The sequence below is a fragment of the Loxodonta africana genome, chromosome 5 (genome assembly GCF_030014295.1).
Source record: "Loxodonta africana isolate mLoxAfr1 chromosome 5, mLoxAfr1.hap2, whole genome shotgun sequence".
Lineage (NCBI taxonomy): Eukaryota > Metazoa > Chordata > Mammalia > Proboscidea > Elephantidae > Loxodonta > Loxodonta africana.
Window position 1 is genome coordinate 70,496,446 of NC_087346.1, and position 14,639 is coordinate 70,511,084.

The 14,639-nt window shown below is 41.6% G+C and overlaps 1 pseudogene; it reads right to left on the reverse strand.

The window, feature by feature from the left end:
• Window positions 1–541: 541 nt before the first annotated feature.
• LOC135231481 (uncharacterized) lies at window positions 542–4,096 on the reverse strand (annotated as a pseudogene).
• Window positions 4,097–14,639: the final 10,543 nt, after the last annotated feature.

Here is a 14,639-nt window from a genome sequence, read left to right on the forward strand (position 1 = left end):
TAGCTGAAGGGGATGGTGAACCCAAGAGCAGCAGGTCAGAGGGCAGGGCTCCCACTCACAGGCTGTGAAGATGGACAAAACCCAAGATCGGCAGATAAGCTGATAGCTCAAGTCCCAGGAACCAAAGGTCAGATGAACAGGAGACAGTCGCAGGATCCAGAGGGAGCAAAAAGCCAGAATCTCTGCTTATATTTGAATGCAGGCCACACCCCCAAGGAAACTCCCCTTCAACTGATTGGCTACTCACAGCAGATTCCATCATGGGAGTGATCACATGTAAACACCGAGATTCATGGACCAACCAAGTTGACACACAATCTTAACCATCACAGTCCACCCCTTGTCAACTTGGCAGGTGTACACATCTCCTTAAACCATATATAGTTGCTGAATAAAGACAATTATAAAGTCATACGTGCATCTAACATGATACAACTAACATGGGTACAACCAAAAACACACTAGCCCATTTACATCTTATATTTTATGTGACGAAAAAAAAAAACTTGATGCAGATATAAAGCAGAAATATTCACAACAATTACAGTCCTCATTTCTGCAACTGGTCATGTGGCCATAACTCATATTTAGAACTGCCTTCTTCCACCTCCCATTCTGTATTCCCTTTGCCCTCAGCAAGTACCTCAGCTGGTTGTGGTTCTTTGCCTGCTAGGATGATCCAAACCTTCATTTCTCAAGGGTCTGGGTCATTAGTAGTCATGTTGGACATGGGTTGCTGTAGTTTTCCATTGACTTTAATCACAGGGCATGGTAATAGTAAGAGAAGCCTTAGAGAATCTCCTGCATTCCAGACATACTCTTCTTTACCTCCATTATGTAAATATCAGTTTGATTTCCTCTTGGTAATCAGGATCAATCACATCAGCCAGTATGGTAACTCCTTTCTTTGCCTGTCAATCCAGGGGCATAAGGAGCCCAAAGTGGCCAGGTAGCATTCTTAGCTTCCAGTTCAATGGAATCTTTGATGTGTCTCTAGATAGGACCATTCCTCCCTTTGGAACTAAGACCTCTAGACCTGCATACCATAAGGTCACAGGGACAGAAAGCAAAAATCTTATGAGTGGGTCACTGGAGGTAATAGTGAGCAGCGCCATTACCATTTCCATCCCTTGATCCCTGGGTGCATGTATCCTGGCTATGAGAGAAACAGCACCATACATTGGAGGCTGATTTAGAGCATATACAGCCTCCTGGAGAACATTGCCCCAACCCTGCAAGGTATTACCACCTAGCTGGCACTGTAATTGTGTCTTTAGAAGGTCATTCCATAATTCTACCAAGCCAGCTGCTTCAGAATGATGGGGAACATGGTAAGACCATGAGCATGAGCCTACTACCACACTTCATTTGCTGTGAAGTGAGTCCCTTGATCTGAGGCAATGTTGTGCAGGATAGCATGACAGTGGATAAGGCATTCTGTAAGTCCACAGATACTAGTTTTGGCAGAAGCATTGCAGGCAGGGAAGGCAAATCCATATCCAGAGTAAGTGTCTATCCCAATAAGGACAAAAAGCTGCCCTTTCCATGACTGAAGTTGTATAATGTATTCAGCTTGCCACCAGGTTGCTGGCTGATCACCTTAAGGTATGGTGCCATATCAGGGACTCAGTGTTGGTTTCTGCTGCTGGCAGACTGGGCACTTAGCAGTGGCTGTAACCAACTCAGTCTTGGGGAGTGGAAGTCCATGTTGCTAGGCCCATGCATAATCTCCATCCCTGCCACCATGGCTACTTTGTTCATGAGCCCATTGAGCAATGACACGAGTGGCAGGGGAAAGAGGATGACTGGTTTCCACAGAATGCATCGTCCTATCCACTTGATTGTTAAAAACGTCTTCTGCCGAGGTCACGCTTTGGTGAACATTCACATGAGACATGAATATCTTCACTTATTTGTTCCATTCAGAGAGGTCTATCTACATAAAAAAAAAAAAAAAAAAAAAACTTCACCTACCCCAAAAATCCTTGTCTCCAATTTTCCCATCATGTTCCTTCCATGTCCCTGACCATCCAGCCAAACTATTGGTCACAGCCCATGAATCAGTATACAATCGCACATCTGGCCATTTCTCCTTCCAAGCAAAGCAAACAGCCAGCTGCCCTGCTCAAAGTTCTGCCCATTGAGAGGATTTCCCTTCGCAACTCTCCTTCAGGGAGGTCTCAGAAAGGAGCTGTAGTGCTGCCATTGCCCACTTTCGAGTGGTGCCCACAAATTGTGCAGAACCATCCATAAACCGGCACAAATTTTCTCTTCTTCAGTCAACGAATCATAAAAAACTCCCCATGAGGCCATGGGTGCAGACTGAGAGATATAAGGTAATGTGACAGGAGTGGGGACCGTGGGCATTTGTGCCACTTCCTCATGGAACTTACTTGTGCCTTCAGGTCCTGCTTGGGCCAATCTCATATATACCACTTCTATTTAATGATGGAGCACTGCTGTGCATGTCCAACTTTATGACTCTGTGGGTCAGACAACACCCAGGTCATGATGGGCAGTTCAGTCCACATGGTAACTTAGTGTCCCATGGTTAAGCATTCAGTCTCTACTAAGGCCCAGTAACAAGTCAAAAGCTGTTTCTCAAAAGGGGAGTAGTTATCTGCAGAGGGTGGCAGGGCTTTGCTCCAAAATTCTAAGGGTCTTCTCTTTGATTCATCAATAGGGGCCTGCCAAAGACTCCAAACAGCATCTCTACCTGCCACTGACACTTCAAGCACCATTAAATCAGCTGGATCATATGGCCTAAGTGGCAGAGTGGCTTGCACAGCAGCCTGAACCTGTTGCAGAGCCTTCTCTTCTGAGCCCCACTCAAAACTAGGAGCTTTTCAAGTCACTTGATGAACAGGCCATAGTAGCAACCACCCAAATGAGGGATATGTCGCCTCCAAAATCCAAAGAGGCCCACTAGGCATTGTGCCTCCTTTTTAGTTGTGGGAGAAACCAGATTCAATAACTTATCCTTCACTTTAGAAGGAATATCTCAACATGCTCCACGCCACTGGACTTCTAAAAATTCACTGAGGTGAAAGGTGCCTGAATTTTTGTGGGATTAATTTCCCACCCTCTAGCACAAAAATCTTTTACCAATAAGTCCAGAGTCATTGACACTTCTTCTTTACTAGATCCAATGAGCCTAATGTCTTCAATGTAATGGACCAGTGTGATGTCTTGTGGAAGGGAAAGGTGATCAAGGTCCCTGCAGACTAAATTGTGACATAGGGCTGGAGAGTTGATGTAGCTCTGAGGTAGGCAACTGAAGGGGTATTGCTGGCATTGCTAGCTGAAGGCGAACTGCTTCTAATGGCCCCTCAAAACAGATATGAAGAAAAAGGCATTAGCCAGATCAGTAGTTGCATACCAGGTACCAGGAGATGTCTTAATTTGCTCAAGCAATGAAATTACATTTGGAACAGCAGCTGCAATTGGAGTCATCACCTGGTTAAGTTTCCAATAATCTACTGTCATTCTCCAAGATCCATCTGCTTTTCACACAAGAGAATTCGGCAAGTTGAATGGGGATGTGGTGAGAATCACCACCTCTGCATCCTTCAAGACCTTGATGGTGGCAGTAATCTCTGCAATCCCTCCAGGAATATGGTATTGCTCTTGATTTACTATTTTCCTAGGTAGGGGCAGTTCTAATGGCTTCCACTTGGCTTCTCCTACCATAATAGCCTTGACTCTATTTTTCAGAGATCCAATATGGAGGTTCTGCCAGTTGTTGAGTATATCTATTCCAATTACTCATTCTGGAGCTGGAACAATCACTACAGGATGGGGTCTGGGACCCACTGGACCTACTGTGAGATGGACATGAGCCAAGACTCCACTAATAACCTGATCTCCATATGTCCCCACTCTGACTAGTACGCCTCAGTGATGTTTTGGGTCTCCTGAAGTTAGTGTCAGTTCAGAACCAGTATCCAGTAATCCCCAAAGTCTGATTATTTCCTTTTTCCCAATGAACAATTACTCTCGTAAAAGGCCATAGATTCCTTTGGGAAAGGCTGGGAGAAAGATTAACAGTAAAAATTTTTGGCAGTGTATTGGAGTCCTTCCTCAAGGGGACCTGGCCTCACCTTCACTCAAAGTGTTGTGGGTCTTTAAACTTGCTCAAATCTGGGAATTGATTGAGGGACCGTGACTCTCTAGTCTGATGATTCAAGTTAGACTGCTGTTCATCTGACCTAGAATTCATCTGTTTGTACATATCAGGTAAATATTTAGTAGATTTCCTATATATTTCACTCCTAAGGATGCCATGACTAAGTAGCCAAAGCCGTAAGTCCATAAAAGTCAGATGATTCTGATTACTCCTTTGACTCCACTGTCCATTACTGTAACCACATCCACCTTGTCTTTGGTTGATTGAGTGCAGCTCCTTGGACCCTGCTACCATGGGGTAAAATCAGCCCCATTGTAGTTAAATTACAAACCAAACCTGTTGCTGTCGAGGTGATTCTGACTCATAGCGACCCTATACGACAGAGTAGAGCTGCTCCACAGGTTTTCCAAGGAGATCCTCGAGGGTTCGAACTGCTGACCTTTTGATAAGCAGCTATGGCTCTTAACCACTATGCCATCAGGGTTTCCCCATTGCAGTTAGGTGTCTTAATTCAATTAGGGTAGTTCCCACTGTCAAATGTGATTTATATTAAATAGCAATCACAGCAGTCTTTAAGGATGCTGGAGCTCCACTCACAAATTTACTCCTCACAGTTGTGGTAAAAGGTGTGTCCTCTGATCACGCCATGTATGGGTCTGTGGGTCTAACCTGTTAAATCCACTCTAGCATGCCAATTTCCCTAAGCCTTTGTATATCTTCTTCTGCAGTATACCAAGGCAGGTCTGGTACTCAGCTTGATTTAATGTAGGCCACTTCATAATCCATGCTTCAGCAATCCAACCAAATAAACTATTAGATTCTTTCCTAACTTCTTGAGCTGAAACATTGAAGAATCTGTGCTTAGTGGACCCTTCTCAATAGACTCAAACTGAGTCATCTTTATGTTCGTTGAACCATTATCCCACATCTTTAATAGCCATTCCCACACATATTCCTCGGGTTTCTGTTTGTACATATTAGAAAAGTCAAGCAGTTCTTTTGGAGTATAGTCTACCTCCTCCTGAGTCACATTTTGTAGGTCACCTTTTGGGGCTCACTGGGACTGTCTTAAGTCTAGTTATAGGTCTAACCTTTCGCCGTTGAGTCAATTCCAACTCATAGTCAATTCCAACTCAAGAGGTTGGCAGTTCGAATCCGCCGGGCTCTCCTTGGAAACTCTATCAGGCAGTTCTACTCTGTCCTATAGGGTCGCTATGAGTCAGAATCGACTCCACAGCAGTGGGTGGGTTTAAGAGATATATCAACCAATGGCAGCGTATAGACTTTATTTGGATCTTGATTCAAACAAATTATTTAAAAAATCAAATGTATGGAACAATTAGGACAATTTGAACACTGATTATTATATCTGATGACATTAAGAAATTGTGAGAGTGTTACCAATTGCCAATCTGACACAAAGGGTCCTCGTCTTTTCCTGAGTTAGAATACGTGTGAAAGACAAACTTTATCTTCAGCAAGCTTTATTTTGCTTGAGTCAGCAGGGATCTAAGCTTCTCCAAAAGACTGACTCGAAAAGGGAAGCAAGGCTAGGTCTTATATGGGTTCAGTGGAGACAATAGAGTAATGACTATTTAGTGAGCTTCTTTTAGGGGGCGGGTACTTCTCAGAATGCCAGTGTATGCTAATTAGGTCACAAGGGCATCAGGAATCTAAGACGTAACCCGCTGATATTCAAGATGGAGTCCTCTCGCAGCCCTTGGCATCACTTATTACAGGATATAGCACAAGCGCACTTGATTTTCCGGCACTACATTGACATCTTTGGGGGGCTAAGGAAGGTTAAACAGCAGTCACGCTTTATTCTTCTGTGCATGCAGAGCGTGTAAAGGGAGAAGGGACTAGAAAAACTCTAAGAAGGAGATAGTAATTCATGGTTGTTTCAATCTTATCTCATGTTGACAGCGTGGGTTCCTGTTTACCCAACTTCTAGATGGTAATTTTTTAACAGCTCTTTTGTTCCGCCTGCACAGTTAACCCTATCTGTCTCAAGGGGTTTAGGTATAATGTGGTATTGTGGTTATTTTTTGAATGAGTCTTTATCTCTTAGGCATACACATTAAAATATTGATGAAATTATATGATGTCTGGAATTTGCTTCAAAATAATCTGGGGGAGGCAGATGTTGTAATTGGGCGGGAGTGTTGATAAAAAAACATCAGCCATGAGCGGATCGTGTTGAACCTGGTCTATGGATTCATTGGTATCCATTATTCAACTTTCTCAATTTAATTGTAACCTTAAATACAATGACTTTAATAATATCTGAAAATCAACAAGAGCTGTATAGAACCTTCTCTCTGTCATAGTCTATGAAGCACAGATAAAGTCCAATCAATGACCATCTCATTGTCCACCTCCTTCCTGGCTAGAGCACCCAGCTCTAAGGGAGTTCTCTTGACGGAAGCAATGAGTTCCATATGCACCAAATGAATGATGTACAGCTACATGCAAAATATGAGTTAATCTTAGCAACACCAAAAAAATATGACTTAATCTTAAGTCACCAAAAAAATTATGTCAAGTTGCCTCCTAAGTGGAAAATTAATAAAATAAATAAGAAAGCAAACAAAATAATTTAGATTGTGACAACTGCTACAAAAAAAAAAAAAAATGATGTAATAAAGGGTAATGGAGAGCTACTTCAGGTAGGAATGACCTCTTTGAGCAGGTCATTTTAGAACCAAGACTTGAACAAGAGACAAGGCAGAGAAAACAGGAAGTGCAAAGGCCCTGAGAAGAAAAGAGCTTAGTTTCAGGAACAGAAAGAAGACCAGTATGAATGAAGAATGGCCATGGTAGTTTCTAGGTTTTATTCCAAGTGCAATGGAAAGCCACTGGAGTATTTTTGTCAAAAAGTGACACAATTTCATTTACATTTTTAAAAGATCACTGTGGCTGCTGTGTGGGAAACATATTGTAGGAGGGCAAGAGTGAAAGCAGGGAGACAAAGAGGGAGATGATGCAGGAATCCAGATGAGAGCTGTAGGCTGCTACAGTGGAAATGGGGAAAAGTGTATGGATTAAGCCTATAAACCAAAACCAAACCAAACCCACTGCTGTCAAGTAGATTCCGACTCAGAGCAACCCTATAGGACAGAGTAGAACTGCCACTTAGAGCTTCCAAGGAGCCCCTGGCAGATTCGAACTGCCAACCTTTGGTTAGCAGCCTATACTCAGGGGTAAAACCAATAGCTCTTGCTGATAGAATGCATGGGTGGAGTAAGATGACTCTTAGGCTTCTGGCTTAAATAATAAATGGTTGTCAATTACTGAAACGGACAAGTTTAGGAGGTGTGTGTGACGGCAGATGAGAATCATTCAACAGGGACATGGTAAGCTTGAGACGAGTATTAGAAATTCAAAGGATATGTAAAGGAATAGTTTTTCTGTTATGGTCCCTATTACAAATTTATCCTATTATCCCCATAAGTCAAGGTTTTGGGTCAGCAAAGAAGTCGCCTGACTTTCCTGCTGATTCCCGTCTTGGCTCATTCTTTTTTTTTTAACTTTTATTAAGCTTCAAGTGAACATTTACAAATCCAATCAGTCTGTCACATGTAAGTTTACATACATCTTACTCCCTTCTCCCACTTGCTCTCCCCCTATTGAGTCAGCCCTTTCAGTCTCCCAATTCGTGACAATTTTGCCAGCTTCCCTCTCTCTCTATCCTCCCATCCCCCCTCCAGACAAGAGTTGCCAACACACTCTCAAGTGTCCACCTGATTTAATTAGCTCACTCTTCATCAGCATCTCTCTCCCCCCCCCCCCCCGCTGACCAGTCCCTTTCATGTCTGATGAGTTGCCTTCGGGGATGGTTCCTGTCCTGTGCCAACAGAAGGTCTGGGGAGCATGGCCGCCAGGATCCCTCTAGTCGCAGTCAGACCATTAAGTATGGTCTTTTTATGAGAATTTGGGGTCTGCATCCCACTGATCTCCTGCTCCCTCAGGAGTTCTCTGTTGTGCTCCCTGTCAGGGCAGTCATCGATTGTGGCCGGACACCAACTAGTTCTTCTGGTCTCAGGATGATGTAGGTCTCTGGTTCATGTGGCCCTTTCTGTCTCTTGGGCTCTTAGTTGTCGTGTGACCTTGGTGTTCTTCATTCTCCTTTGATCCAGGTGGGTTGAGACCAATTGATGCATCTTAGATGGCCGCTTGTTAGCATTTAAGACCCCAAATGCCACGTTTCAAAGTGGGATGCAGAATGTTTTCAAAATAGAATTATTTTGCCAATTGACTTAGAAGTCCCCTCAAACCATGTTCCCCAGACCCCCGCCCCTGCTCCGCTGACCTTTGAAGCATTCATTTTATCCTGGAAACTTCTTTGCTTTTGGTCCAGTCCAATTGAGCTGACCTTCCATGTATTGAGTGTTGCCTTTCCCTTCACCCAAAGCAGTTCTTATCTACTGATTAATCAATAAAAAACCCTCTCCCTCCCTCCCGCCCCCCACCTTGTAACCACAAAAGTATGTGTTCTTCTCAGTTTTTACTATTTCTCAAGATCTTATAATCGTGGTCTTATACAATATTTGTCCTTTTGCCTCTGACTCATTTTGCTCAGCATAATGCCTTCCAGGTTCCTCCATATTATGAAATGTTTCACAGATTCATCACTGTTCTTTATTGATGCGTAGTATTCCATTGTGTGAATATACCACAATTTATTTACCCATTCATCCGTTGATGGACACCTTGGTTGCTTCCAGCTTTTTGCTATTGTAAACAGAGCTGCAATGAACATGGGTGTGTATATATCTGTTTGTGTGAAGGCTCTTGTATCTCTAGGGTATATTCCAAGGAGTGGGATTTCTGGGTTGTATGGTAGTTCTATTTCTAACTGTTTAACATAACGCCAGATGGATTTCCAAAGTGGTTGTACCATTTTACATTCCCACCAGCAGTGTATGAGAGTTCCAATCTCTCCGCAGCCTCTCCAACATTTATTATTTTGTGTTTTTTGGATTAATGCCAGTCTAGTTGGTGTGAGATGGAATCTCATCGTAGTTTTAATTTGCATTTCTCTAATGGCTAATGATCGAGAGCATTTTCTCATGTATCTGTTGGCTGCCTGAATATCTTCTTTAGTGAAATGTGTGTTCCTATCCTTTGCCCACTTCTTGATTGGGTTGTTTGTCTTTTTGTGGTTGAGTTTTGACAGAATCATGTAGATTTTAGAGATCAGGCGCTGGTCTGAGATGTCATAGCTGAAAATTCTTTCCCAGTCTGTAGGTGGTCTTTTTACTCTTTTGGTGAAGTCTTTAGATGAGCATAGGTGTTTGATTTTTAGGAGCTCCCAGTTATCTGGTTTCTCTTCATCATTTTTGGTAATGTTTTGTATTCTGTTTATGCCTTGTATTAGGGCTCCTAGGGTTGTCCCTATTTTTTCTTCCATGATCTTTATCGTTTTAGTCTTTATGTTTAGGTCTTTGATCCACTTGGAGTTAGTTTTTGTGCATGGTGTGAGGTATGGGTCCTGTTTCATTTTTTTGCAGATGGATATCCAGTTATGCCAGCACCATTTGTTAAAAAGACTATCTTTTCCCCAATTAACTGACACTGGGCCTTTGTCAAATATCAGCTGCTCATATGTGGATGGATTTATATCTGGGTTCTCAATTCTGTTCCATTGGTCTATGTGCCTGTTGTTGTACCAGTACCAGGCTGTTTTGACTACTGTGGCTGTATGATAGGTTCTGAAATCAGGTAGAGTGAGGCCTCCCACTTTCTTCTGCTTTTTCAGTAATGCTTTGCTTATCCGGGACTTCTTTCCCTTCCATATGAAATTAGTGATTTGTTTCTCTATCCCCTTAAAATATGACATTGGTATTTGGATTGGAAGTGCGTTATATGTATAGATGGCTTTTGGTAGAATAGACATTTTTACTATGTTAAGTCTTCCTATCCATGAGCAGGGTATGTTTTTCCACTTAAGTATGTCCTTTTGAATTTCTTGTAGCAGAGTTTTATAGTTTTCTTTGTATAGGTCTTTTACATCCTTGGTGAGATTTATTCCTAAGTATTTTATCTTCTTGGGGGCTACTGTGAATGGTATTGATTTGGTTATTTCCTCTTCGGTGTTCTTTTTGTTGATGTAGAGGAATCCAAGTGTATGTTTATCTTATAACCTGAGACTCTGCCAAACTCTTCTATTAGTTTCAGTAGTTTTCTGGAGGATTCCTTAGGGTTTTCTGTGTATAAGATCATGTCATCTGCAAATAGTGATAGCTTTACTTCCTCCTTGCCAATCCGGATACCCTTTATTTCTTTGTCTAGCCTAATTGCCCTGGCTAGGACTTCAAGTACGATGTTGAATAAGAGCGGTGATAAAGGGCATCCTTGTCTGGTTCCCGTTCTCAAGGGAAATGCTTTCAAGTTCTCTCCATTTAGAGTGATATTGGCTGTTGGCTTTGCATAGATGCCCTTTATTATGTTGAGGAATTTTCCTTCAATTCCTATTTTGGTAAGAGTTTTTATCATAAATGGGTGTTGAACTTTGTCAAATGCCTTTTCTGCATCAATTGATAAGATCATGTGGTTTTCATCTTTTGTTTTATTTATGTGATGGATCACATTGATGGTTTTTCTGATATTAAACCAGCCTTGCATACCTGGTATAAATCCCACTTGATCAGGGTGAATTATCTTTTTTGATGTGTTGTTGGATTCTATTGGCTAGAATTTTGTTGAGGATTTTTGCATCTATGTTCATGAGGGATATAGGTCTATAATTTTCTTTTTTTGTAATGTCTTTACCTGGTTTTGGTATCAGGGAGATGGTGGCTTCCTAGAATGAGTTGGGTAGTATTCCGTCATTTTCTATGCTTTGAAATACCTTCAGTAGTAGTGGTGTTAAGTCTTCTCTGAAAGTTTGGTAGAACTCTGCAGTGAAGCCGTCCGGGCCAGGGCTTTTTTTTGTTGGAAGTTTTTTGATTACCGTTTCAATCTCTTTTTTTGTTATGGGTCTATTTAGTTGTTCTACTTCTGAATGTGTTAGTTTAGGTAGGTAGTGTTTTTCCAAGAATTCATCCATTTCTTCTAGGTTTTCAAATTTGTTAGAGTACAATTTTTCGTAGTAATCTGAAATGATTGTTTTAATTTCATTTGGCTCTGTTGTGATGTGGTCCTTCTCGTTTCTTATTCGGGTTATTTGTTTCCTTTCCTGTATTTCTTTAGTCAGTCTAGCCAACGGTTTATCAATTTTGTTAATTTTTTCCAAGAACCAGCTTTTGGCTTTGTTAATTCTTTCAATTGTTTTTCTGTTCTCTATTTTAATTCATTTAGTTCAGCTCTAATTTTTATTATTTGTTTTCTTCTGGTGCCTGATGGGTTCTTTTGTTGCTCACTTTCTATTTGTTCAAGTTGTCGGGACAATTCTCTGATTTTGTCTCTTTCTTCTTTTTGTATGTGTGCATTTATCGATATAAATTGGCCTCTGAGCTCTGCTTTTGCTGTGTCCCAGAGGTTTTGATAGAAAGTATTTTCATTCTCGTTGCATTCTATGAATTTCCTTATTCCCTCCTTGATGTCTTCTATAACCCAGTCTTTTTTCAGGAGGGTATTGTTCATTTTCCAAGTATTTGATTTCTTTTCCCTAGTTTTTCTGTTACTGATTTCTAGTTTCATTGCCTTGTGGTCTGAGAAGATGCTTTGTAATATTCGATGTTTTGGACTCTGGAAAGGTTTGTTTTATGACCTAATATGTGGTCTATTCTAGAGAATGTTCCATGTGCGCTAGAAAAAAAAGTATACTTTGCAGCAGTTGGGTGGAGAGTTCTGTATCAGTCAATGAGGTCAAGTTGGTTGATTGTTGTAAGTAGGTCTTCCGTGTCTCTATTGAGCTTCTTACTGGATGTCCTGTCCTTCTCCGAAAGTGGTGTGTTGAAGTCTCCTACTATAATTGTGGAGGTGTCTATCTCACTTTTCAATTCTGTTAAAATTTGATTTATGTATCTTGCAGCCCTGTCACTGGGTGCATAAATATTTAATATGGTTATGCCTTCCTGGTCAATTGTCCCTTTTATCATTATGTAGTGTCCTTCTTTATCCTTTGTGGTGGATTTAAGTCTAAAGTCTATTTTGTCAGAAATTAATATTGCTACTCCTCTTCTTTTTTGCTTATTGTTTGCTTGATATATTTTTTTCCATCCTTTGAGTTTTAGTTTGTTTGTGTCTCTAAGTCTAAGGTGTGTCTCTTGTAGGCAGCATATAGATGGATCGTGTTTCTTTATCCAGTCCGAGACTCTCTGTCTCTTTATTGGTGCATTTAGTCCATTTACATTCAGCGTAATTTTAGATAAATAAGTTTTTAGTGCTGTCATTTTGATGCCTTTTCATGTGTGTTCTTGGCCATTTCATTTTTCCACATACTTTTTTGTGCTGAGACGTTTTTCTTAGTAGATTGTGAGATCCTCATTTTCGTAGTGTTTGACTTTATGTTAGTTGAGTCGTTACGTTTTTCTTGGCTTTTATCTTGAGTTATGGAGTTGATATTCCTTTTTGTGGTTACCCTATTATTTACCCCTATTATTCTAAGTAAAAACCTAACTTGTATCGTTCTATATCGCCTTGTATCACTTTCCATCTGGCAGTTCAATGCCTTCTGTATTTAGTCCCTCTTTTTGATTATTGTGATCTTTTACCTATTGACTTCCATGATTCCCTGTTATGTGTATTATTTTATTTATTTATTTTAATTAATCTTAATTTGTTTGTTTTTGTGATTTCCCTATTTGAGTTGATATCAGGACGTTCTCTTTTGTGACCTTGTATTGTGCTGGTACCTGATATTGTTGGTTTTCTGACCAAACAATCTCCTTTAGCATTTCTTGTAGCTTTGGTTTGGTGTTTGCAAATTCTCTAAACTTATGTTTATCTGTAAATATCTAATTTCGCCTTCATATTTCAGAGAGAGTTTTGCTGGATATATGACCCTTGGCTGGCAGTTTTTCTCCTTCAGTGCTCTGTATATGTCGTCCCATTCCCTTCTTGCCTGCATGGTTTCTGCTGAGTAGTCTGAACTTATTCTTATTGATTCTCCCTTGAAGGAAACCTTTCTTTTCTCCCTGCTGCTTTTAAAATTTTCTGTTTATCTTTGGTTTTGGCAAATTTAATGATAATATGTCTTGGTGTTTTTCTTTTTGGATCAATCTTAAATGGGGTTCGATGAGCATCTTGGATAGATATCCTTTAGTCTTTCATGATGTCAGGGAAGTTTTGTGTCAGGAGTTCTTCAACTATTTTCTCTGTGTTTTCTGTCCCCTCTCCCTGTTCTGGGACTCCAATCACTCGCGAGTTATCCTTCTTGATAGAGTCCCACATGATTCTTAGGGTTTCTTCATTTTTTTTAATTCTTTTACCTGATTTTTTTTCAGCTATGTTGGTGTTGATTCCCTGGTCCTCCAGATGTCCCATTCTGCATTCTAATTGCTCGAGTCTACTCCTCTGACTTCCTATTGCGTTGTCTAATTCTGTAATTTTATTGTTAATCTTTTGGATTTCTACATGCTGTCTCTCTATGGATTCTTGCAACTTATTAATTTTTCCACTATGTTCTTGAATAATCTTTTTGAGTTCTTCAACTGTTTTATCAGTGTGTTCCTTGGCTTTTTCAGCAGTTTGCCTTATTTCGTTTGTGATGTCTTTAAGCATTCTGTAAATTAGTTTTTTATATTCTGTATCTAATAATTCCAGGATTGTGTCTTCATTTGGGAAAGATTTTGATTCTTTTGTTTGGGGGGTTGTAGAAGCTGTCATGGTCTGCTTCTTTATGTGGTTTGATATGGACTGCTTTCTCCGTGCCATCACTGGGAAACTAGTTTTTCCAGAAAATCCACTAAAAAAAAATGCAGTCAGATCCCTATCAGAGTTCTCCCTCTGGCTCAGGCTATTCGGATGTTAATGGAGCCTCCTGGGGAGGATGTGGGAGGGATCAGAGAGCTAGAAGAGTAGCACCTCAGAATATAGCCAGAGTTGCTTGTCTTGCTTGGAATGACTATTCTATCTGAGATTTCCGTGGGGCGCGTCGCCTATGTGTGCTGGCTGTGTGGAGATTTACCCCGGGGGGTCTGGCCCGCTGGAGTCACGGTCAGATCCTCCGCTGTCAGCCCCACACCCAAGGTTAAGGTTCCCCTACTAGGACGGTGTACTCCCGACTCCAAAATCAGTCACTGCCTCCCAGGGACTCCCCGTCTGCCAGCCCTGTCGCCGCGCCGCCCCCGAGAACCGGCTGGACCCCCCCCACGGTCAATTCAGGGGGAGGGAGCTGCTCCCCATGCTCACGCCATGCCCGTGTCCCGCCAAAATCCCGGCGGTACAGCTCCCCAGCTGGGACGCTGCTCTCCCTGCTCCAAGACCAGTCACTGCCTCCCAGGGACTTCTCCCACCTGCTGCACCGCCACGCCGCCTGCGTGAACTGGCTGGGCCCCCTCCCGGAATGAGTTCAAGGGCTAGGCCTGGGCCCCTTGTCTGTGCCGTCTGCCCCCCGGGCTCTGCC